The sequence below is a fragment of the Orcinus orca genome, chromosome 14 (genome assembly GCF_937001465.1).
Source record: "Orcinus orca chromosome 14, mOrcOrc1.1, whole genome shotgun sequence".
Lineage (NCBI taxonomy): Eukaryota > Metazoa > Chordata > Mammalia > Artiodactyla > Delphinidae > Orcinus > Orcinus orca.
Window position 1 is genome coordinate 17,617,910 of NC_064572.1, and position 26,178 is coordinate 17,644,087.

The 26,178-nt window shown below is 39.6% G+C and overlaps 1 long non-coding RNA gene across 1 annotated transcript in view; it reads left to right on the plus strand.

Moving 5' to 3' along the window:
* The window catches only part of LOC125960955 (uncharacterized), a 34,063-nt gene extending 14,298 nt beyond the window's left edge, over nt 1-19,765 (plus strand). Inside the window, exons 2-5 of the long non-coding RNA XR_007471156.1 lie at nt 810-9,073; nt 9,568-9,745; nt 10,755-10,875; nt 12,108-19,765. This is a non-coding gene — a long non-coding RNA (uncharacterized LOC125960955). The remainder of the gene's footprint in view (nt 1-809; nt 9,074-9,567; nt 9,746-10,754; nt 10,876-12,107) is intronic.
* The last annotated feature ends 6,413 nt before the right edge of the window (nt 19,766-26,178 follow it).

Here is a 26,178-nt window from a genome sequence, read left to right on the forward strand (position 1 = left end):
GTAGTTTGCGGCATGCAGGCTCTCTTGTTGAGGCCCGCGAGCTCAGTAGTTGTGGTGCACGGGCTTAGCTGCCCCACGGCACGTGGGAACCTAGTTCCCTAACCAGTGATCAAACCCGCGTCCCCTGCATTGGAAGGTGGATTCTTTACCACTGGACCACTAGGGAAGTCCCCCATAACTTTTAAAATATGTTCCCTAATGATGGTTCCTAAACATTTGCCATTACAAAAAATGCTGCCATAAATAATCTTGTACATGCATGTATGTACATATCATTTTGCACCTCTTTGAATATATCTGGAGGATAAATTCCTCCAAGTGGAATATGCTGGATTAGGAGTATATGCATTTGCAGTTTCCATCTGTGGTGCCAAGTTACCCTCCATAGAGGTAGTACCAATTACATACCCACCAGGAATATGTGTGTCCTACATTATTATTTTTTTTTATTTTATTTTATTTATTATTATTTTTTTTTATATCTATTTTTAATTTTTTTTGAGATACACGGGCCTCTCACTGTTGTGGCCTCTCCCGTTGCGGAGCACAGGCTCCGTATGTGCAGGCTCAGCGGCCACAGCTCACGGGCCCAGCTGCTCCGTGGCATGTGGGATCTTCCCGGACCGGGGCACGAACCCGTGTCCCCTGCATTGGCAGGCGGACTCTCAACCACTGCGCCACCAGGGAAGCCCCCCTACATTATTTTTTAATGGCTGCGTATTATTCTATTGTAGGGATTACCATAATTTGTTTAATCTGTCTGCTGTTTGTGAACATTGAAATTGTTTCTCTATCCCACATTTCTTTAGCTCTCAAAGCCACACTATTTGATTGTCCTATGACTAAACTACCCAGCATGAAGGATTTGACAATCTTGGGAGGATCCTTGTGGTTGACTTATTATTGTTGTGATTATCGTAACAACAGCACTACAGACTTCTAAGTGTGTCTCCACCTATGATCTCACTTCTGTGGTTAGACCTCACCTCTAGCCCCTGGGAATTTCTTCTGTGAACCCAGCAGGATGACATCCCTTAAGTCAAATTCCAAAGCTTTGAAGCAGATCAGCAGATCAGGGCCCCCTAATGACTGATTACACACAGCTCTGACCCTACACAGCTTCAAGCTTGTTGTTTTCTGCAGCCTTTCATCCCTGCATCCTGAAGATGAGTCCATTTCTTCCCCAGTGGGAAAGCAAACAGTGGAGTGGGAAGAGTGGTGATGCATGTCCCCCAGGCTATGCAAAGGGGGAACACTCTGATCTCTGCAGTGACTTGTTTGCAAATGCCTTTCCCTTCATGCCAGAGGACCCAAGAGAGAAGTGGGAGTGGGGACAGCTCTGGCACCTGGAAACTGAAGTTTTATCTGCGTGAAGCAATACACGAAGTGGTTTCTGCTCAGCATCTCCAGCTTGTTGTATTTTAGTACTGCTGTAGCCTCAAACTTGGATAGTTTCATACTGTTTGTGAAAGAGTTCTAAAATATTTAGAGGTTCTCAGAGATAGTGGTCTTGGGGTGGAGACACTTCTCCGAAAAGAGTGCTACAATTCCAGCCATGATGGCCTTTTCTCGTTAATCTCCTTGTTTTCTCTATCCTGTATCCGGTTAGAAATCAGAGTGAGATTGAAATGCTACTAGAAATTATTTTGGCCAGAGACACATGAATATTTAATCCTACCAAAGAATAACCAAGAAAGGCATATAGTCAAGGAAGGTTAGCAGAGGAAAACAGAGTAACACTTGATTGGTAAATTTGCTTTTGGCCCCTAATCCCAATATAGACAACTCACATGAAGTTGTCTATAAAGAGGAGGCCTATTCCCACCCAACTTCACCATCCAAAGATCCCAAACCATAGTACTGGTGTACCATGAAATGGCCATGAAGAAATAAGACGGAAGAGAAGGATATGACTACAACTTACTTCCTGTGAGCATGGACCCAGGACCTTATCACTTTAGCAGCTTGGAAAGAAGACAAAATAGGGCTTCCCTGATGGCGCAGTGGTTGAGAGTCCGCCTGCCGATGCAGGGGACACGGGTTCGTGCCCCGGTCCGGGAAGATCCCACATGCCGTGGAGTGGCTGGGCCCGTGAGCCATGGCCGCTGAGCCTGCGCATCCGGAGCTTGTGCTCCGCAACGGGAGAGGCCACAACAGTGAGAGGCCCGCGTACCACAAAAAAAAAAAAAAAAAAAAAAAAAGACAAAATAGCCACACTTCTATGGATGCACTATTGGGAAAAAGCATGTCCTAAGCAGGGAGAAGGTAAGGGCACCGAGGCACAAACATACTTGCTATGCCCAAGGGACAGCTTCTAATCCATGGATTTTATTATTTAATCCATGATTCTAGCAGGTGTTTTGGATTGCAGTTGATAGCTGTGGACTTAATAATTTTAAACGTAGCAGCCTTCATTTCTTGGTTGCACCAGGACTGTTAAGCACTTTGTTTTGTTTTGCTGACATACACTTATTCCTCTTGGCATATAAAATTCTGAACATCAGTGATATCATTCTTTTCCTAATCACCAACTGTGATGGTGGTATGGTCGGGGGGGACCTTGTAAAGTTACATAACAAAGCAAGAAAATCAAATTAATACTGGCAATAAATTAAATACTTTGTTGGAAGTCTCTCGGGTTCATAATTTGTGTAAATGATTTATAATTTAATTGATCATCTGCTTTCCTGATTATTACATGAACCACAAGGAATACTTAAAACTACCCCACTCTGTTATGGAGAAAAAAATAACCCATATCAAGAGGTCTGAGTCAATAATATCTTGGCAAAACTTGATCTGAATGTCAATTGGCCGCATCATTTGGAAGCAGTTTTGGTGTCCAGTTCAGTGGATTTTTTCCAGTTTCCATGAAATACAGATATCCATAGCTCTTCATCCTGGAAAACTGCAGCTAGATGTGTTCTGTTTCAGCGTTTCTCAAAAGTAGTTTATTCCACAAACATTAGAGGGCAGCATTTGATAGGGATTTCAAAAAGGCCGAAAATTCTCCACATCAAACCCGCCTGAATGCTCCATTGGGCTAGGCTTTTCTTTCTTCTTTTCTGGTTCCACTTTGATTTCAAGCCAGGAAATGCCTTTCCCTGTGGCTTTCACTGCCCACTGTCCTCTTCTTCCTCAAGGGACACAGCGAGCTGGCTGGGGTTCATAGTGGATTAGTGCTCAGCATCTCTTTTCCCTCCTTTTAGGATGGGGCCAAAGGAATGCCAAAACTCTATCTCCCAATTCCCTTATAGTTAAGATTCCAGATGTGATTTAAGTTTGTCCAGTCAGATGCGCTTTTGGGATGTTTGAAAGATGGATATGTACCTGGAGGGGCACTGTTGCTGCTTCTGTTTCCTGCAGGCAAGCCTGGTGCGGAGGGGTTGGGCTTTCTGGAGTAGCATGACCATGTCCAGTCACTAGCTTCATGGGGGTCATGGCAAGGGGTCTGAACATGCAGTTTTTGCTGATGCCAGTGTAGCAGTGTGACTTTGAAAGCAACAGCAGCAGCGGTGGGGCATTGTGATTCCGATTGCTTTAGGCTGTGAGTTTCTGTAGCTAAGAGTTCCAGGGCAGTTTCTGATCGTATCTTCTTGATTTTACCTGGTTCCTTGGCAGACACTTCTGTTGTCTGGGAGCCATTTCTGGAGGCCTTGCCTCAAATTTGCTTCTCCAGATCTTCCAGATTTTTCCTTTCTTTTTCTTTCATTCATTTATTTATTTAATAGCTGTATACATGTAGTAGTTTCAGAATTGTTTATGTACACTTGTCTTTAGACTTGCAGTTTCTACTCATTCCCCAAGTTACTTAGGTCAGTTCTCTTTACCCCCATACTCTTCCATGAGATTTATCATAGTTTATTTATTTATTTAAAATTGAAGTATAGTTGGTTTACAATGTTGTGTTAGTTTCTAGTGTACAGCAAAGTGATTCAGTTTTATATATATATATATACACACACACACACACACATACACATATGCATATATATGTGTATGTATATATATTCTTTTTCAGATTCTTTTCTTTTTTAAAAATAAATTTATTTATTTTATTTATTATTTTTGGCTGTGTTGGGTCTTCGTTGCTGCACGCGGGCTTTCTGTAGTTGCAGCGAGCGGGGGCTACTCTTTGTTAGAGTGTGCGGGCTTCTCATTGCAGTGGCTTCTCTTGTTGTGGAGCACGGGCTCTAGGTGCCTGGGCTTCAGTAGATGTGGCTTGCGGGCTTCAGTCGTTGTGGCTCACGGGCTTAGTTGCTCCATGGCATGTGGGGTCTTCCCGGACCAGGGCTCGAACCTGTGTCCCCTGCATTGGCAGGCGGATTCTTAACCACTGTGCCACCAGGGAAGCCCCCAGATTCTTTTCCATTATAGGTTATTGAATATAGATCCCTGTGCTATACAGTAGGTCCTTGTTGTTTATCGGTTTTATATATAGTAGTGTGTGTCTGTTAATCCCAGACTCCTAATTTATTCTTCCCCCCTGCTTCCCCTTTGGTAACCATAAGTTTGTTTTTGCTGTCTGTGAGTCTATTTCTGTTAAATAAGTTCATTTATATCATTTTTTTAGATTCCACATATAAATGATGTCATATGGTATTTGTCTTTCTCTGTCTGACTTACTTCACTTAGTATGATAATCTCTAGGTCTATCCATGTTGCTGCAAATGGCATTATTTCGTTTTTTTTATGGCTGAGTAATATTCTATTGTGTATATATAGCACATCTTCTTTATTCATTCATCTGTCGATGGACGTTTAGGTTGCTTCCATGTCTTGGCTATTGTAAATAATGCTGCTATGAACATTGGGGTGCATGTATCTTTTCAAATTAGAGTTTTTAAGTGTTTTATACTCACCCAATTCTCTGCATTTCTTAAATGCCTTCCTGCTTAAAATAGCTAAACTGGTTTCTGTTTTTCTCAAAGTGACCCATGAATGATACATTGGCTGAAGGTAAGCAAAAGCTACAGCCCAAGAATAACACTGTCATCCATATCTCTATGATCTTTGTAGCCTTCAGGTGAACTGATGAAAAACCACCATGAAATCTCAGGAGTAATGAGTTACTTCTTCCTGTGTTCCTTGCCCCACTTCTAAAGTACATAATTATATCCCACCACTGCTACTATTATAATGGATGTGAGGTGGTAATCTCTTGGACTGCATGTTGGCAATCAAGCTCACAGCCATAATTCATTCAAAAATCGTTTACCAAGCAGATGACAGTGAGCCAGTCTAGAAAGGCTTGTTAGGAACTAACCACACTAACATTAGTGTAGTGTGGCTTCCCAGGTCCCACAGACCCACTGGCTGATGCATTCTGATATCACTGGCTTAAGGAATCTACAGATCTGAGGATGCCTGCCAAGTTCCTCAACTATTCTGCATACTTTCCTTGTGAATGAGGCACAGCTGGGATGGGTTCCCTGACATTATCCACACACTAGTATGAGAAATATCTAAGCCCTTTCGACCTCATAGGATTGGCTGTAAACAAGACACATTCTACTTATTTATGCTTTTCAACAACTGCTCTTCCAGTCCAAGGGCACTTTACATGAATATGCAGTATACCAGCCACTCTTAGAATGACATTGTTACTCCAGATGGTGTATCATATACAGAGTCTCTGGTAAGTGGATTCTTTACTGATAAATGTCCAGATTTTCACATAAGATACTTGATAAGATTTCAAACTGAACCTACAGTGTACAAAATTAACCTCAGAGTTTGATTTTCAGGGAGTCACAAACTGAAATTCCTCAATTTTCTATGACCAGTATGCTACGAGAATCCCTAACTTTTGTAGCTGCAGGGTTGAGATTGCTATAAGAATGAGAAAAGGAATCAGAGATTTTCAAGTACTCAATCTCTCTTAAAAACCCACCATTGAAATTTCACTGCATAATGAAGCCCTCTACCTTCTTTGTCCATAGAAACTGTTTTTTGCCATCCTGAGAGCTCCCTTCCAGGAGGAAGCTGATACTCCCCCCTCACATCTGCTGTCAGCAGGCCAGGCACTAGGACCAGGTCCCATTTTTCCCTGGGGTCATATGCAAAACCAGACATTTCAAAAGGAAGTTTATGTTTTGAAAACATTGCAAGAATTGCTTAATTTTTATCAACCAAAAAAAATAAAAAGCAAACTTTTTACAAATTGATGTTGAGCCTATTTGGCTCAGAAGCACGGCTGATACTTTCAGATGGGGTTAAATTTGTTTCCAGGGGTGACAATTCCCTGGTCTTTACCCTACAACTTGCTCCCTGGAACCAATTTTCGTATCTGTTAGGATTCTTCAGTTGTAACAACATAAATCAACTCTGGATAACTGGATTGTTGTAGTGGTTAATAGCTTAGGCTTTCCTAAGGTACAAATTCTGACTCTCTAACTTACTAATTGTCACTGGACAATCAAACTAATCTCCATTTGCTCTCTGCAAAAGGGAATAATAAAAATACTACATACTTCATAAGGCCTTGTGAAGAACAAGTGGGAAATTACATTTGAAGTTTTGGTACATGGTAACAATTGGGTAGATTTTAATTATAATTTTATTTCTAGCTGGCCTTTCATTTCTTGAAAGAATCATAATGATCATTAAATAAATCCCTGCTGCCTCTCACCCTGGAGTCCACCACGCAGAGTTGTTGATGTAATAAATAAGTTGTTTCCGAATGAGCACTTGTACTTTGCAGTGTCAGCCCTCGTGGCGTTAAATTTGGAGCTTATGCTTGAAATCGTTTGTGTTAGTCCTAGAGTGAGCAGACCTTGACACAAAGTTGGGAATGCAAGAGGTTTATTGGGAGGTAATAAAAGAAGTGGGATCACCTTCAGACTGTGATGTAAACTCTGGTGGCAGCGAAGGGAGAGGAGGAGGAAGCAGGATTGGGGAAGGAGAGCCTCAGACTGTGATGCAGAGATGACAGAACTTCAGCCAACCCAATGCGGAGCTCTAGAGCATAGATTGCTCTTAGAGGAATATGCAGAAATGGCCAGGCCCTGATGTCCTTGCTGTGCTGTCATTGGCTGGGGGATGCCTTGGAAGAGAATGGTTTCAGCCGGGAAGTTAATGGCAGATCCCAAAAGCATGCACAGCTGAGGCTGCCAGCAAGTTCTTCCTTGAAGGGAGTTCTGAGTGGTCAGCCTCTATGGCTGTCGTGGTCCACCCCTTGTGCTGCATGGCAGCAGCTTCTCTAGGGTTTCAATGAGCCTCTCTTCCTAATGGCGAAGTTATGGGTTCCAGCTGGTATTCACTGTTCCCCTCCGGTGTCCATTCTAAATTCCTCTCTCCCTCATCTACCCCCTCTCTGTCCTTAGTGGCTTATCGATTGGTTTGACACCCATGTGCTAATTCTAAGGACTCTGAACCCCTAGGAACCATACTCTTCGTCTTCTCAGATCAGGATGGCTGCGCTTGTCCATTTACAGTTACGATTGGACAAGGGAATAACCAGAAGTACCCCAGTGGGTCACCTGAGTTCCACACATATTCCTGCCTGTCCCAGTTGTGTCACAGCAGCCCTGCCTCCTATGGATCGAGCTCAGTAACTCCTGTTAAGGCAGTAACTCCTGTTCTTGCCTGCTGGTCCTAAATATAAAGAGACCAAAGTTCCCAGATGGCAGCCGTGTCTTACAGATTAATGGAAAACTTGCTATGTCCCTTTGCAAGGGTATGTCCCCTTTTGGAATCAGGACCTGTAATCCCGCAGAGCCCAGAGCTGTTTGGACAGAAAGCACAAAGTCCCCTGATGGGTCATTGCAAATGATGTTAAGTGGGGCCACTCCTGCTTGGTTCCTGGATCCATGAATTCTTCCTGTTGGGGACGTGGAATCAATAGGTCTCTGATTCAGTGTGTGCACTGCATCCTGGAGGATGGTACCCCATCCTTGCAGAGTATTACCTAGGAGTTAGTACTTCTGTAGGTCATTTCATTATTCTAACAGGTTGGCAGCTTCTGGATGGAGCAATATATGATATGACCATTGGAGCTCATGGTCTTGGCCCCTCCCATCCCTCCTTCTTTTCCCTACCTGATTGGATGCTATACTGTGTAGGGCTTTAAGACTGTGGATCAGGTGCTCCCTAGCCATGCCCTCCAAATCTGTTCTAGGTAAGTCATATAAGTGACAATAACACAATATTTGTTCTTCTGTATCTGGCTTATTTCACTTAGTATAATGTCTTCAATGTTCATCCATGTTGTAGCATGTGTGAGAAGATGACTTTTTAAAAAGCTTTTTTTTTTAAAAAGCTTTTAATTGAAGTATGACATACAAAGAGAAAAGTGAGTAACTCCTCCCAAGTTGAACACATCAGGGTAAGCAGCACCTAGATAAGAAACCTAGTAACTGGCACCACAGAAGACCCCCCATGCTCCCTTCCAGTCCTAACCCCAGTGATAAGCTCTATCCTAACTTCTAAGAATACAGATTAATTTCACCTAGTATTTAACTTTATATAAATGAAACCATGCAATATTTATTCTTTTTCTGTCTGCTTTCTTTTGCTCAGTATTATGTTTGTGGCATTCATCCATATTGTTGTGTATAGTTATAGTTTTTTTATTCTTGTTGCAATATATGAATATTCTCATTGCTATGTGTGAAGAGTCTCATTCTGTTGTATGAATATACCACAATTTATTTATCCTTTATACTGTCGATGGTACTTAGGTAGTTTCTGTTTTTAGCTCTTATAAATGGTGCTGCTATGAACATTCTTGAACATGTCTTTTGGTGAACCCATGAGTAGATTTATATTATTTATATGCATATGTAATATATGTTGAATATATTGTATATAATGTGAATATGTAATATGAACCTATATACAGGTTTCCCCTGTTATCTGAAAGCAGAGCATTCTTATGAAACCTTTTGTAAGCCAAAATGGCGAAGTGAAGAAACAATTACCTAAGGACACATCTTGCTAATGGATGCACAGGATAAATGGAACTAAAGCACAGATGCTCACAGACACAGTTCAAAGCTATGGCCGCTTGATGCTGAGATGCTGAGTGTAGCTCCCAGGGAAGGAGCTTGGCGGGGCCACTCTCATTACTCAGGTGAGCACTGCCTCTAGAATGGCTCCCTGTAAAACAAACACTGAACACTGTTTTCACTTTTCACCTTTTTTTTTTTCAAAAGCAATAATCCTCTTCAGATTTCTTTCAGTTAGCAAAAACAGGTACTAAGGTAGCTCTTTCATTAAAGTGAAGGGGTGTAAAACAAACTTTCTAAAATGGGGGATATCTGTATATGCAATATACATACTTATTCAGTGGAAATGCTGGGCCACAGAGTATGTGTATGTTCAGCTTTAGGAGCTTTCCAAAGTGCTTTACCCGTTTAGAAAGGATCACATTCCAGCAGAGGCCCGAAGGACAAAGTGGGATGGAAGCTGCATTGAGATTTCTCTCCTAACATCTCCACGGCTGTTCTGCCAAAAAAGTGTCTTTTCTTAAAGTGGTTAGACCAAACGGGAGAAGTCCCCCACCTCCTTTCTGCTGCGGTCTCCCAGTGACACTTTGGTGAGAGGAGCCTCTGTCATTTTGGTCAGACTCAGGGCGACAGGAGATGATGACTGATGACTCAGCCTCCGTGGCTCCACTTCCCAGAGCTCCACTCACCACATCAGTAAGCCTGGCACTGAGGGGGAGACAGAATCACAACACGTGTTGCTGTCCATTCTCGCAGAGATGTCAAGAGCCAAGGCCCGAGAAGAGGAGAGAACTGGGGTAAATACGTCAGTGGGAAAAAGACCAAGCTAGGGACCTGAAATTCATGTCTAAAGAATTAAGTAACAGTGGCAAATGAAAACAAAAGGCCCGACTGCTAAAATAACCCATGGTACCTGTCTCAGATTCCCAGGCATCTCTATGTTTTGAGGAGGTCTTGGGACTCAGGGCTTGGCCAAATGTGTGGCCTGGGAGGAAAGCCATCAATAGAAGTTGGAATTTGGGCTTTCTTCTCGACAGAAATGAAAGGAGGCAGAAAAAAAAACAAAAAAACAAAAACCTGGCCACAGTAATGCCTGTAAATGGTGTGTGGGTGTGAGGCCCTGCCTCTTTGTCCTGGTTCAGGAAGTATGAACAAAACTAGTAGAAATGGGTCATTTTGGGAAAAAGTTTCCAGTGTGAAAAAAGAGTATAGTTGCTTTGCCCTCCGATGTTTTAGAGTTTCCTCTGGGTACAGAGAGTTGCCAGTGTGCTGTTTTCAGATGGTGCTCATAAAGTCCTGTCTTTTAAAGAAAAGAAACAGTAAAAATGATTGGTGCGTCAAGGTGAGGTTTCTTTTTACACACATGTGGCCACAAGTGACTGATCCTTTTCTGAACTGCATGCAGTGTCTTTAAGGTGGCTAAGCAGGTGTGCAGCAAACTGCCCTTAGTCACAGTGCCCAGGGCTATAAAGGGCTGAGTCTTATGCCAAAATCTCTTTTGGTTATTTTTCTTTATTTAGTAGGTACAAAAAGTGAGATTTGAAAGTAGCACAGGCTCATCATTTTGAACTTTAGTTGAGTGTTCATATTTATAGATTAGAGCTGTAGATGTAGAAAGCATTAAAGACTGGAATGTATATATCCTGTCACAGTTGTGTGTATGTGTGTTCTAAGAAAATTTCTTGTATGAGATAAGTCTCTTTCATTTATTCGTTTTCCCTGAGAGTTTTCTGGGAAAATAATGGTTAAATTAGCTAAGAAAATTCTGATTAGTTGAGTTTCACTTATATCAGTTTCCTTCTATAGGCATAAAGGAAAGAAGAAAGGGATAAATGGCCCATTTAAACATGGGGCCCCATGTGGTCCAGTCTGTATGACATGTCACATTCAACTAAACACAGATTTGACAACTGAGACAAATCAGAAGGTAATTCATACATTTACTGAGACTCTCAAAGAATGTCAAAAGAGTAGAAATCCTTAAAATTATTTCTTCATCTCTTGTTCTATTTCCCACCCACTCTAAAGTTCTTTCCAAAGACTTTCTCAACTCATCAAATCTCTTTCTCATCCCTGCATGCACTCAGAGTTCTTGTCTTTCCCCCCTTTTTTCTCCCCCAACAAAGTAAGTTTCCACCCCCCCCCCACTTCTAAGGTTAAAATTATATGCATCCTCAGTTTGTCTATTGTCTTCTAATATTCAGATCTTTCTTTTTAAAAATTTTATTGAAGTATAGTTGATTTACAATGTGTTAATTTCTGCTGTACAGCAAAGTGATTCAGTTATACATATATATATCCTTTTTCATATTCTTTTCCATTATGGTTTGTCACAGTTTGTTGAATACAGTTCCCTCTGCTATACAGTAGGACCTTGTTGTTTATCCATCCTCTATATAATGGTTTGCATCTGCTAATCCCAAACTCCCAGTCCTTCCCTCCCCTTCCTGCCTCCCCTTTGGCCACCACAAGTCTGTTCTCTATATCTGTGAGTCTGTTTCTGTTTCATAGGTATGTTCATATGTGTTGTATTTTAGATTCCACACACAAGTGATATCATTTGGTATTTGTCTTTCTCTTTCTGACGTACTCGCTTAGCATGATAATCTCTAGATCCATCCATATTGCTGCTAATGGCATTATTTCATTCTTTTTTATGGCTGAGTAGTATTCTAGATCTTTCTATTCATTGTTCTGATTAGCTTCACAGAAGGCCTGGAGACAAGCACACAGTCACAGAGGGGCAAAGTTGTAAACTCTTATACATTAATGATTTTGGTGCCACTTGCTCAGTAATTTTTAATATAATCCACGTAACAGGAAGGGATGAGGGAAAGGGTTGAAATGTGGAACAAGATGAGCACGGCTTTGAGCAGAGAAATAATTCTGCCTAGACCCACCTCTTCCCCTCCTGTGTTGACATCACATATGCCCATACTTTTCCCTGGAAGCCCCATTTCTTGAAACCTGATAATCATAAACCAATAAACCATCCCCTTGGAAATGTGGCTACTTTTTGATGGTTATTTGATCAGAAGAAGAAACCTAAAAGGGAGAGAACAGAACTTCAAGGTCAAGTTTAGCCATTTCTCTGGTATCTCATGTCTAATGCCTGAGAGTTTCTTCATTAAGACTCATTTCTTTATTAAAATCAAACAGTATCTGGACTTTCCTGGTGGTGCAGTGGTTAAGAATCTGCCTGCCGGTGCAGGGTTCGAGCCCTGGTCTGGGAAGCTCCCCTATGCCACGGAGCAACTAAGCCTGCGGGCCACAACTACTGAGCCTGCGCTCTAGAGCCCGGAGGCCACAACTATTGAGCCCGCGCACCAAGAGCCTGTGCTCTGCAGCAAGAGAAGCCACCGCAATGAGAAGCCCGTGCACCACAACAAAGAGTAGCCTCCACTCGCTGCAACTAGAGAAAGCCCGCGCGCAGCAAAGAAGACCCAACACAGCCAAAAATAAAGGAAAAAAACCATATAAGTATATGATTTGATAAGATAAAAGCATGACAAAAAGTTAGACTAGAAAAAATACTAAATACATACTCAATATATACTCAACATTCCTAAGAGATTGTCAGATAAGAGTTTTTATAGTGTGACAGAACAAAAAAATACTTCCTCAATGACTAGTATATTTAGAAAATTTCCGTGTCATTTGTACTTGTCTAGAAAGAGCTATTTCAAAAGCATCTAGCTGTCTTGAGATTAAACTTGTCTGCCCTTGGAGAAAGAAGCAATTGCCTGTTCACTCATTCATTAACTCAAAATATATTTAAATAGAATTCACCACGTACCAAGCACAGTATTAGGTACTAGGAGTAGGACAGAGAATAACATGGGGGACTTCCCTGGTGGCGTAGTGGTTAAGAATCTGCCTGCTAATGCAGGGGACACGGGTTCGAGCCCTGGTCCGGGAAGATCCTACATGCCATGGAGCAACTAAGCCCGCGGGCCACAACTACTGAGCCTGTGCTCTAGAGCCCGCCTGCCACAACTACTGAAGCCCATGTGCCTAGAGCCTGTGCTTAGCAACAAAGAGAAGCCACTGCAATGAGAAGCCCGCGCACCGCAACGAAGAGTAGCCCCCACTCGCTGCAACTAGAGAGAAAGCCCGCGAGCAGCAACGAAGAGCAATGCATCCAAAAATAAATAAATAAATAAATTTATATACATAAAAAAAGACTAACATGGTCCTTACCCTCAGGTAGCTTACAATGTAATAGGGAAAACAGACATTGAGTAGGTTATTACTCATTCAGACATTGAATGTGTGCATTGAGAGTTATGATGGAGAAGTACATGGTGCTATTGAAGCTAGTCAGTCAGGGAAAGCTTTAGGAAGAATATGATTTTAAATAAAAGAGGACAGAGTTGCCTTCCTTTCTTTGGCATATTAAACCATATGAATATCTGTTGAGCGATCCAGGTGCTACTGCTGCCACCTCTGGGCATGTCTTTCTCCTTTGCCTGAAAAGAATACGTTAACCTCAGATTAAGCAAAGAGCTCATAAAATGCCTGATGGCACACCGACCAATCAAAACATACCAAGCATTCTTCTCCAGAGGATTGGGAAAGAGATTCATTTTGAAATAATTATCTGGCAATAGGTTCAACCTGAAAAAAATAAACATGAAGCCATAATTATTTTTCAACAGAACTAGAGACATTCATCCTAGTTTTTGAAACTGTATATCTATTTCAGAGCACTGGAAGCTCAATACTATGTTTTATGTTCTAAGGGTAAAAACATGATGTCTGTTTTATTTCACAACATGAATTGAAAGCATTTGTGGGACACGATGTTGTTTTGGTTCAATAGATTGTTCAAGGTTCCTTAGGAGTTTTATCCAGTAACTGCTTTCAGCTTTAAGATATTAATGTTTCCTTTTGGTTTTCAAATCCAAAGACTGTGTAAGCAGATTTTTCTGTTTTTGATGCCTTAGTCTACTGCTAGGGTGGTTTAAGGTCATCAATCACATAACTGAGAGCAATAAAGGACTCTGGCTAAGAGTTTTTACACAAATAAAACTTGCATTGGTTTGAGTAGGGATGGAGATTATTCAAGGATTGCGGGAATAGCTTGGAGTCAAACCTCAAAAATGTCCCAGGTTTGCAGCTCATGCGCTGGTTGGGAAGGCTGCCCCTCACGTTAATTCAGGTAGGATGCTGGCCAGGCTCAAGCTAGGAAAATGAGAGGACCTGATGGGAACAATAAAGGGATTGATACCCTTGGGCTATTCAGCAAGTCTTGGGAATCTTTCTGCCAAGAAAACCTGCTCTCTCTCCTTTCTTTCTCTGGGGATCCAAGTCCAGGGTTTGTGTTTAGGAACACAATGAACTAAGTCAAGTTTGTCATAGACTGTTTTCTCTCAGGACCCTTTTCCCCTTCCCGGATCTGTTATTTTTATCTTCCCGTGCTCAGAATTTTCCTACTGCCCTATAGAGGCCCAGAGTTCACCACTGTGGAGCCCTCTTTGGTCTGCCCTACTTGGCCCAATATTGCTACCTGTTTTGGTATTTTCCCCCCAATTTTACACTTCCCCACTATTTCAGTTTCCTATTGTTGCAAACAAGTTCCTACAAACTTAGGGCTTAAAACTACACAAATTTATTATTTTACACTTCTGGAGGTCAGAAGTCTGAAATGGTCTCATTGTGTTAAAATCAAAGTCAGCAGGGCTGTGTTGCTTTCTGGAGACTCTAGGGGAGAATCCATTATCTTGTCTTTGCTAGTTTCTATAAGCGTCCTTTCATCTTCAAAGCCAGTAATGGCTGGTTGACTCTTTCTCGCATCATATATCTCTAACTTTGCTTTTGTCATCACATTCTATTCTGACTCTTAACTCTCCTAGTATTTCCCTTTCCAATAATAACACTCTTCCATACCATTGGAGGTAACCATTGAAGTAACTTTTATGGGTTCATTACCTTTTCATTTTAGTTTTGCCACCCAGTTACATATACCTAAACAATATATTTTTATCTTTGAACTTTATATAAGTGAAATCACACACTACCTATTTTATTGTGGTTGACTTTCTCCACTTAAATTTTTTTTTGAAATAAACTCAAATTTATAGAAAAGTTGAAAATATGGGTCAAAACTTTTTTTTCCCTGCACTATTTGAGATAGATTGCTAACATAATGCCCCATCATTTTAGAATTTTTTAGTTCTTTTATAAACAAGAACATTCTGCTGCACAACCTCAATGCAATCATCAAAAGCAGGCAATTAGTCTTGGTGCAGTAACATCTACTCCTTAGATTCCATTCAAGTTTTGTAAATTGTCCTAATAAAGTCATATATAGCTAATAGACCCCATTCAGAACCACATGTTGCATTTATTTGTCCTGTACCTTTAGTCTCCTGCAATCCAAAATAGTTCCTCAAATTTTCCTTGACTTTCAGGACCGTGACACTTTTACAGATTATAGGTCAGTTATTTTGTGGAATGTCCCTTAATTGGAGCTTATCTGATGTTTCCTCTTGACCAGATTTAATTTATGCATCTTGGCAGAAAAACTATAGAAGTGATATTATGTTCTTTGCATTCTACCAGGTGGCACATAATTTCAATTTGTTCCATATTGATGTTGTCCATTTTGGTCATTTGATTAAGCTAAGTCTGCTAGGCTTCTCAGCAGTAGATTTACTCTTTTCCCCTTTATAATTAATAGATATTTTATGGGAAGATTTTTTATGATATTGAAGTACCTCATTTAAATATACCACAAAACTTTCAGCTTATTCATTTTAAAATGTATATTAAATTTGGGTCATGGTTTCCAATTTTACTCAATGGGTAATAATGCTTTAATATATTATTTATTGTGATACTCAAATCATCCCAGACGGGGTCCCTTCAAGATAGTTCTTTGCCCCTTTGACATATCACCATCATTCTTTGAGAAATTTCTCATTTTCTGGCACAAGAAGAAAGAATGTTCCAGGATTGTCTTCTACTTTCCCTGCCTCTACCCTGGAACCAGCTATACCTCTGAGAAATTTAACTCCAAGATTCCATTTAATGGATATTTAGAGAACAAGATCCGGGCACTATGTGTGCTCACTGCTACTGAGGGTACTGCTGCTCCCATGCCCTTTTAGTGGACATAGCTCGAGAGTATATGTATGTGTATACATACATTTATATGTATATATGCATATATACCTCATATGTATATATATAATATTCATACATAACAATATTCATTTATATCTGTATTTATTTCTCTATCAATCTATGTGTTAAAAACTATGAGTCCACAATGATAACTCTAATTTTAATTGAATACCACAGGGTTTATTCTAGTTTTCCCTTTCCACATTTTTACTCCCTTTCTCTGAACAATTAGAAAGCTGCTTCCCATTATTCTTAACAAATTTACTTAATCGATGAATCCTTTGTGTACAACCAATCTCTCATCACAGCTGCTGGTCCCTCCCCTACTTTTCTGCTCTCATCATTTTACTGGTGCTCTGACACCATGCAATGGGCCTGTGACCACCCTTATGACCCTTTGTAATCCCTCCAACTTGCTCTTTCCTAAGCAACCACTTATTTCTATCTCAGTAGATTAGTTCAAATTTCCCACTGTAAGTGGAATCATACAGTGTGTACTCTTTCATTCAGCCTAATTAATTTAAGATTTATCCATGTTGTTGTGTTACTAGTTCATTCCTTGTTATTGCTGAGCTGTATACCATTGTATGGATATATAAAAAATTTATCTGTTCACCTGTTGATGGACATTTGTGTTGTTTCCACTTTTTGGCTAATAAAAATAAAGCTGCCATAAACATTCATGTGCAAGTCTTTGTATGGATATATATCTCCTTTTCTCTTGGGTATATACCTATGAATCAGATGACTGGATAATATTATAGGTATATGTTTAACTTCTAAAGAAACTGCCAAAATATTTTCCAAAGTGGTGTACCATTTACATTTCTACCAGCAGTGTGTGAAAGTTTCAGGTTTTCTACATCCTTGTCCAAACTCAATAAGGTCAGTCTTTTTTTTTTTTTAAATAAATTTATGTATTTATTTATTTTTGGCTGCATTGGGTCTTTGTTGCTGCACGCGGGCTTTCTCTAGTTGCAGTGAGTGGGGGCTACTCTTCGTTGCGGTGCGCGGGCTTCTCATTGCGGTGGCTTCTCGTTGTGGAGCACGGACTCTAGGCACGCAGGCTTCAATAGTTGTGGCTTGTGGGCTGTAGAGCGCAGGCTCAGTAGTTGTGGCGCACATCCTTAGTTGCTCCGCAGCATGTGAGATCTTCCCTGACCAGCGATCAAACCTGTGTCCCCTGTATTGGCAGGAGGATTCTTTTTTTTTTTTTTCATCTTTATTGGAGTATAATTGCTTTACAATGTCATGTTAGTTTCTGCTTTATAACAAAGTGAATCAGTTATACATATACATATGTTCCCATAGCTCTTCCCTCTTGCGTCTCCCTCCCTCCCACCCTCCCTATCCCACCCCTCTAGGTGGTCACAAACCACCTAGCTGATCTCCTTGTGCTAAGCAGCTACTTCCCACTAGCTATCTATTTTACATTTGGCAGTATATATATGTCCATGCCACTCTCTGGCAGGAGGATTCTTAACCACTGCACCACCAGGGAAGTCCCAAGGTCAGTCGTTTTTAATTTTAGCCATTGTAATAGGTATGTAGTACCTCATTGTGCTTTTAATTTGCATTTCCCTGATGACTAATGATGTTGAACTTACTTTCATATGCCCTCTGTATATCTTCTTCTTTTTTTAAAAAAATATTGATTTATTTATTTGGCTGTGCTGGGGCTTAGTTGCAGCACGTGAGATCTTTGTTGAGGCATGTGGGATCTTTATTTTTTTTTTTAGTTGTGGCATGTGGGATCTAGTTCCCTGACCAGGAATGGAACCCAGGCCCCCTGCATTGGGAGTGCGGGGGTCTTATCCACTGGACCACCAGGGAAGTCCCTGTATATCTTCTTTGGTGAAGTATTTGATTAAATCTTTTGCCTAATTTTTAGTTTTGTTGTTTGTTCTCTTATAGTTGAGTTTTGAGAGTTCTTTGTATATTCTGGTTACAAGTGTTTTATCAGGTATATACTTTGCAAAGATTTTTTCCCAGTATGTGGCTTGCTTTTTCATTCACATTTGTTAATTTCATTTCATTTTCATTCTTTCATTTAAGAATGTTTCTTAAAGAGCAAAAATTTTTAAACTTTGATGAAGTCCAGTTTATGAATTTCCTTGTTATGAATTATCTTTTTGGCATCATATCTAAGAAATCTTTACTTAACCCAAGTTTACCGTAAGTATTTAATATTTTTGCTGCTGTTATAAATGGTAAGCCTTTTCAATTTAAATATCCAGATCTTTGTTGCTAGTATATAGATGTAATGCTATTTAGTTCCTCTCCATCATGTTTGGAGGCACATAATGACTGGTTTCCCACTCTTAGTCATGCTAAGATTTTTTAAAAAATAAATTTACATTTATTTATTTATTTGTTTTTATTTTTGGCTGTGTTGGGTCTTTGTTGCCGCGTGCGGGCTTTCTCTAGTTGTGGCGAGCGGAGGCTACTCTTTGTTGCAGTGCACGGACTTCTCATTGCGGTGGCTTCTCTTGTTGTGGAGCATGGGCTCTAGGCACGCAGGCTTCAGTAGTTTTGGAACGCTGGCTCGGTAGTTGTGGCTCACGGGCTTAGTTGCTCCGCAACATGTGGGATCTTCCTGGACCAGGGCTCAAACCTGTGTCCCCTGCATTTGCAGGCGGATTCTTAACCACTGTGCCACCAGGGAAGTCCCAGTCATGCTAAGATTTGAATTGAGATAGTGTAATCAATATGATCTACAGTATCCATGAAAATGTTACCCATCAACCTTTCACCTAATATTTCTGGACCAAAAAACATTGCCTAAATGATCTATTTTCATTAGGGGTTGCAAACTGATGATATTCTAATGCTATTGTTTTTCTTGCATTTATTAGCTGTGATTCATTTATAAAGAAGAAATTTCCTTGGTCATTTATTTTGTTAGCCTGAAGTAGTGTATCAGGAAACAATATAAAAACTTGATTCTTTCTTTCTTTTTTTTTTTTTTGCGGTACACGGGCCTCTCACTGTTGTGGCCTCTCCCGTTGCGGAGCACAGGCTCCAGACATGCAGGCTCAGCGGCCATGGCTCATGCGCCCAGCCGCTCCGTGGCATGTGGGATCTTCCCGGACCAGGACACGAACCTGTGTCCCCTGCATCGGCAGGTGGACTCTCAACCATTGTGCCACCAGGGAAGCCCTGATTCTTTCTTTTTATTGATCATTTTTAGAATAAAGATTTCATGCTCTAGCAACTTCTAAAAGTGATGAATGGGGACTTCCCTAGTGGTCCAGTGGTTCAGAATCTGCCTTCCAATGCAGGGGATGTGGGTTTGATCCTTGGTCAGGGAACTAAGATCCCACGCGCTACAACTAGTGAGCCTGTGTGCTGCAACTACAGAGCCCATGTGCTCTGGAGCCCACATGCCACAACTAGAGAGAAGCCCACATGCCGCAACAAAAGATCCTGTGTTCCGCAAATAAACCTGTCGCAGCCAAAAATAAATAAGTATTAAAAAATAAAAATAAAAATAAAGTGATGAATGAGTATTTATTTTTGGATTGTCATTATGAACACATGTTTTTGTATATATTTCACATACTTCAGCTTATCAAGGCTATTATATTTTAGATGCTGGAATTGTCCCATCTTGGCCAGTATGAGACCCCTTCTAATTGGCTCCTGTGTTCTTTCAGTATGACTCTAGTAGTAACTGATAACTTTCTTGCTTTCAGGCCAGACAAGATGTCTCAGATTCATCCTGCATATTTCCTATTACAGATTTGGAACTGCCATTTCTATAAGGTGCCCTGGGTCCCTTCTTGGAGAAATGGTATAGAGAGATCACAATCTAGATGCTAGGGGCACTTATTGCTCTGGGATTGTCATTGTTTCTTTCAGTGGTGAATGTTCATAAGCAGAAGTATTTAATTTAATTTTTGTCAAATTTATTAATTTTTTGGGGGGTGTCATGCCACATGTCTTGAGGGATCTTATTTCCCCAACTAGGGATTGAACCCGGGCCACTGGAGTGAAAGCACGGAGTCCTAACCACTGGACTGCCAGGGAATTCCCCATATTTTTCTTTTTTTAAAAAATTGATTAATTAAATTTTGCCTGCGTTGGGCCTTCGTTGCTGCAGACAGGCTTTCTCTAGTTGCAGCGAGCGGGGCCTACTTTTTGTTGTGGTGCGCAGACTTCTCATTGCGGTGGCTTCTCTTGTTGCGGAGCGCAGGATCTAGGCGTAGGCTTCAGTAGTTGTGGCTTGTGGGCTGTAGAGCGCGGCCTCAGTAGCTGTGGCACACGGGCCTAGTTGCTCCATGGCATGTGGGATCTTCCGGGACCAGGGCTCGAACCCGTGTCCTCTGCATTGGCAGGTGGATTCTTAACTGTTGCGCCACCAGGGAAGTCCCCCATATTTTTCTTAATATTAACCTTATCTTTTTTGTGTGTGTCTTGTTTGAGAATATTTCCTTACCCTGAAGTTCTAAAAATGTTCTCCTATATCATCTTCTAAAATGGTTTATTGTCCTGCCTTTTGTACTCAGTGCCATGAGCTAACTGGAATTGATTTCGTTGCATGGTAAGTGTTCCAATATCATTTTCCTCCCAAATACTGCTCAACTTTCCTGTCATTATGTATTGAAAAGTTCACCCATTTCTAATTACTCTGCAGTACTACCTTTGTCCTAAATCATCTATCCATATATGTGTAGGTCAGTTTCTGGAGCACACATACGTTATGCTATTGGTCTAGTTGTCTGTCTGTGCACCACTATTATAGTTTAATGTCAATTTCCAGTAGAGTCAATCTTCCTACTGTAATTATTTCTTGTGTATTCTAAGCTTTTTGTATTTTATACATATTTTAGAATTGGTTTGTTAATATCTCTCTGAAAACCTATGGGGATTTTTATTGGATTGCATTGAAATTTTAGATAAAATTGTTGAGAACTGTTATCTTTATGCTTTTGCATCTTCCAATCCATGTGCATATACCTCTTTATTTCTTTAGGTCTCTTAATTTTCGTTATTAAAATTTTGCAGTTTTTGCTGTATAAATTGTAAAAATCTTAAGTTATAGTTATTCCTAGTTACTTAATATTTTGATATTATAATAAATGGAATATTCTTTTAACTTCTGTTTTCTAAATGTTTGCTGCTCATATACAGAAGTAACAAAAATTATTGTATAAGTTTCAGGTACAGCATTATAATTTGATATCTATAACACTACAAATTCATCACCAGCACAAGTCTAGTTACCATCCATCACCAACAGTTGACCCCCTTTACCAATTTGATGCATCAACCAGTTCCCTTCCTCTCTGGTAACCACTAATGTGATCTCTGTATCTCTGAGTTTGTTTTTGTTTTATTTTATTTGTTCATTTTGTTTTTGTTTTAGATTCCACATGAGTGAACATATATGGTATTTGTCTGTCTCCATCTGACTTATTTCACTTAGGATAATGCTCTCAAGTTCCATCCACGTTGTTGCAAATGTCAGAATATCATTCTTTTTTATGGGAGAGTAGTATTCCATTGTGTGTGTGTATCACTGTCACATCTTTTTTTATACGTTCATCCATCAATGGACACTTAGGTTGTTTCCCTATCTTGGCTAATGTAAATAATGCTGCTGTGAACGTAGGGGTGCATATATCTTTTCATGTGTTTTGTATAAACACCCAGAAGTGGAATAACTGGATCATATGGTAGCTCTATTCTTAATTGTTTTAGGAATCTCCGTACTATTTTCCATAGTGGATAAACCAATTTATAGTTCCACCAGCAGTGCACTAGCGTTGCCTGTTTCCCACATCCTCTCCTACATTTGTTATTTCTTTCTTTCTTTTTATTTTTTTTTGGTAAAATGCCATTCTAACAGGTATTAGCTGTGAGGTGATATCTCACTGTGGTTTTGATTTGCATTTCCCTAATGATTAGTGATGTTGAACATCTTTTCATGTGTCTGTTGGCCATCTGTATGTCTTCTTTGGAAGAATGTTTATTCAGATTTTCTGCCCATTTTTAAATTGGGTTTTTTTTTTTGTTAAGTTAATGAGTTCTTTATACATTTTGGATATTATTCCCTTATAAAATGTACGGTTTGCAAATGTTTTCTTCCATTCAGTAGTCATCTTTTCACTTTGTTGATGGTTTCCTTTGTAGTGCAGCAGCTTTTTAGTTTGATATAGTCCCATTTGTTTATTTTTGCTTTTGTTTCCTTTGCCTTTGTAGTCAGATCCATAAAAACATCACTAAAACAGATGTCAGTGAGGTTACTGCCTATGTTTTCTTCTAGGAATTTTAAGGTTTCAGGTCTTACATTCAAGTGTTTAATCCATTCCTAGTTAATTTTTGTGCATGGTGTAAGATAGTGGTCTACTTTCATTCTTTTGTGTGTGGCTCTTCAGTTTTCCCAACACCATTAAATGAAAAGATTGTCCTTTCTCCATTTTATGATCTTTGCTCCTTTGTCATAAATTGTCCATATAATTGTGGGCATATTTCTGGGCTCTCAGTTCTGTTCCATTGATCGGTGTGTCTGATTTTGTGCCATACTGTGCCAACAGTACCATACTGTTTTGATTACTGCAGCTTTTAAGTAGAGTTGGAAATCAGGGAGTGTGATACTGCCAGCTGTGTTCATTTGTCTCTCAAGATTGTTTTGGCTATTTGGAATCTTCTGTGTTTCATACAAATTTTAAAATTATTCATTCTAGTTTTGTGAAAAATGTCATAGGGATTTTGATAGGGATCATATTGAACGTGTAGATTGCTTTGGGTAGTATGGATATTTTAACAATATTAATTCTTCCAATCCATGATCATGGATTTCCTTTTATTTGTGTCTTCTTTAACTTCTTTCATCCGTGCCTTATAGTTTTCAGAGTACAGATCTTTCACCTCTTGGTTAAATTTATTCCTAGGTAGTTTATTCTTTTTAATGCAATTATAAGTGGAATTACATTTTTTCTCTTGCTTATAGTGCATTATTAGTGTATAGAAATACCACAAATTTCTGTATATTGATTTTGTGTCCTGCCATTTTACTGAATTCATCTATTATTCCTGAGAGTTTTTTTGTGAAGTCTTTAGGGTTTTCTACATATAGTATCATGTTATCCATAAATAGTGACATTTACTTCTTTCTTTCTGATCTGGATGACTTTTATTTCTTTTTCTTGACTAATTGCTGAGTCTAGGACTTCCAGTACTGTGTTGAATAGAAGTGGTGAGAGTGGGCAACCTTGTCTTGTTCCTGATTAGAGGAAAATCTTTCAGCTTTTCACCATTGAGTATGATGTTAGCAGTCAGCTTGTCCTATATGGCCTTTATTATGTTGAGGTATTCTCTATACCCACTTTGTTGAGATTTTTCATCATAAATGGATGTTGAATTTATAAAATGCTTTTGTTTTGCATCTGTTGAGATGATCATATGATTTTTGTCTTTCATTTTGTTAATGTGATGTATCACATTGATTGATTTGCAGATGTTGAACCATCCTTGCATCCCACTTGAATGTGGTGTATGATCTTTTTAATGTATTGTTGGATTCGGTTTGCTAATATTTTGTTGAGTATTTTGCATTTAGGTTCATTAAGGATATTGGCTAATAATTTTCTTTCTTTTTTTTTTTTTCAGTATCCTTGGCTGGTTTTGGTGTCAGGGTAGTGCTGGCTTCATAAAATGTCTTTGGAAGGTTTCCCTTTCTTCAGTTTTTTCTTTGAAAGACTTTGAGGGGCTTCCCTGGTGGTGCAGTGGTTGAGAGTCTGCCGATGCAGGGGACACGGGTTTGTGCCCTGGTCCGGGAAGATCCCACATGCCGCGGAGCGGCTGGGTCTGTGAGCCATGGCAGCTGAGCCTGTGTGTCCGGAGCCTGCGGGAGAGGCCACACCAGTGAGAGGCCTGCATACCAAAACAAACAAACAAAAAAACCCCAAAAAAACTGTATGAAAGACTTTGAGAAGGATAGGTATTAAATCTTCCTTGCGTGTTTTGTAGAATTTGCCAGTGAAGCTATCTGGTTCTGGGCTTTTGTTTGTTGGGAGATGTTTGATTACTGTTTCAATTTCCTTACTAGATTTTCTATGAAATAACAGATTTTTGTATTGATTTTGTATCTAGCAATCTTGCTAAACTGAATTAATAATTTATTTCTAGATTATTTTTGTATTTCTATATATAAAATCATATCACCTGCAAATAATGACATTTTTGTGTCCAACCCTAATATATTTCTTTTTTTTGAATTTTATTTTATTTTTTTATACAGCAGGTTCTTATTAACTATCCATTTTATACATATTAGTGTATATATGTCAATCCCAATCTCCCAATTCATCATACCACCCCCACCGCTTTTCCCCCTTGGTTTCCATACGTTTGTTCTCTACATCTGTGTCTCAGTTTCTGCCCTGCAAACCAGTTCATCTGTACCATTTTTCTAGGTCCCACATATATGCATTAATATATGATATTTGTTTTTCTCTTTCTGACTTATTTCACTCTGTATGACAGCCTCTAGATTCATCCACATCTCTACAAATGACCCAATTTTGTTCCTTTATATGGCCGAGTAATATTCCATTGTATATATGTACCACATCTTCTTTATCCATTTGTCTGTCGATGGGCATTTAGGTTGTTTCCATGACCTGGCTATTGTAAATAGTGCTGCAATGAACATTGGGGTGTGTGTGTCTTTTTGTATTATGGTTTTGTCTGGGTATATGTCCAGTAGTGGGATTGCTGGGTCATGTGGTAATTCTATTTTTAGTTTTTTAAGGAACCTCCATACTGTTCTCCATAGTGGCTGTACCAATTCACATTCCCACCAACAATGCAAGAGGGTTCCCTTTTCTCCACACCCTCTCCAGCATTTGTTTCTAGATTTTTTGATGATGGCCATTCTGACTGGTGTGAGATGATATCTCATTGTAGTTTTGATTTGCATTTCTCTAATGATTAATGACGCTGAGCATTCTTTCATGTGTTTGCTGGCAATCTGTATGTCTTCTTTGGAGAAATGTCTATTTAGGTCTTCTGCCCATTTTTGGATTGGGTTGTTTGCTTTTTAATATTGAGCAGCATGAGCTGTTTATATATTTTGGAGATTAATCTTTTGTCTGTTGATTCATTTGCAAATATTTTCTCCCATTCTGAGGGTTGTCTTTTCGTCTTGTTTATGGTTTCCTTTGCTTTGCAAAACATTTTAAGTTTCATTAGGTCCCATTTGTTGATTTTTGTTTTTATTTCCATTGTCTAGGAGGTGGATCAAAAAAAATCTTGTTGTGATTTATGTCAAAGAGTGTTCTTCCTGTGTTTTCCTCTAAGAGTTTGATAGTTTCTGGCCTTACATTTAGGTCTTTAATCCATTTTGAGCTTATTTTTGTGTATGGTGTTAGGGAGTGTTCTAATCTCATAATTTTACATGTACCTGTCCAGTTTTCCCAGCACCACTTATTGAAGAGGCTGTCCTTTCTCTACTGTACATTCTTTCCTCCTTTGTCAAAGATAAGGTGACCATATGTGCGTGGGTTTATCTCTGGGCTTTCTATCCTGTTCCATTGATCTATATTTCTGTTTTTGTGCCAGTACCATACTGTCTCAATTACTGTAGCTTTGTAGTATCGTCTGAAGCCAGGGAGCCCGATTCCTCCAGCTCCGTTTTTCGTTCTCAATATTGCTTTGGCTATTCGGGGTCTTTGTGTTTCCATACAAATTGTTAAATTTTTTTGTTCTAGTTCTGTGAAAAATGCCAGTGGTAGTTTGATAGGGATTGCATTGACTCTGTAGATTGCTTTGGGTAGTGGAGTCATTTTCACAATGTTGATTCTTCCAATCCAAGAACATGGTATAGCTCTCCATCTATTTGTATCATCTTTAATTTCTTTCATCAGTGTCTTATAATTTTCTGCATACAGGTCTTTTGTCTCCCTAGGTAGGTTTATTGCTAGGTATTTTGTTCTTTTTGTTGCAATGGTAAATGGGAGTGTTTCCTTAATTTCTCTTTCAGATTTTTCATCATTAGTGTATAGGAATGCAAGAGATTTCTGGGCATTAATTTTGTATCCTGCTACTTTACCAAATTCATTGATTAGCTCTAGTAGTTTTCTGGTAGCATCTTTAG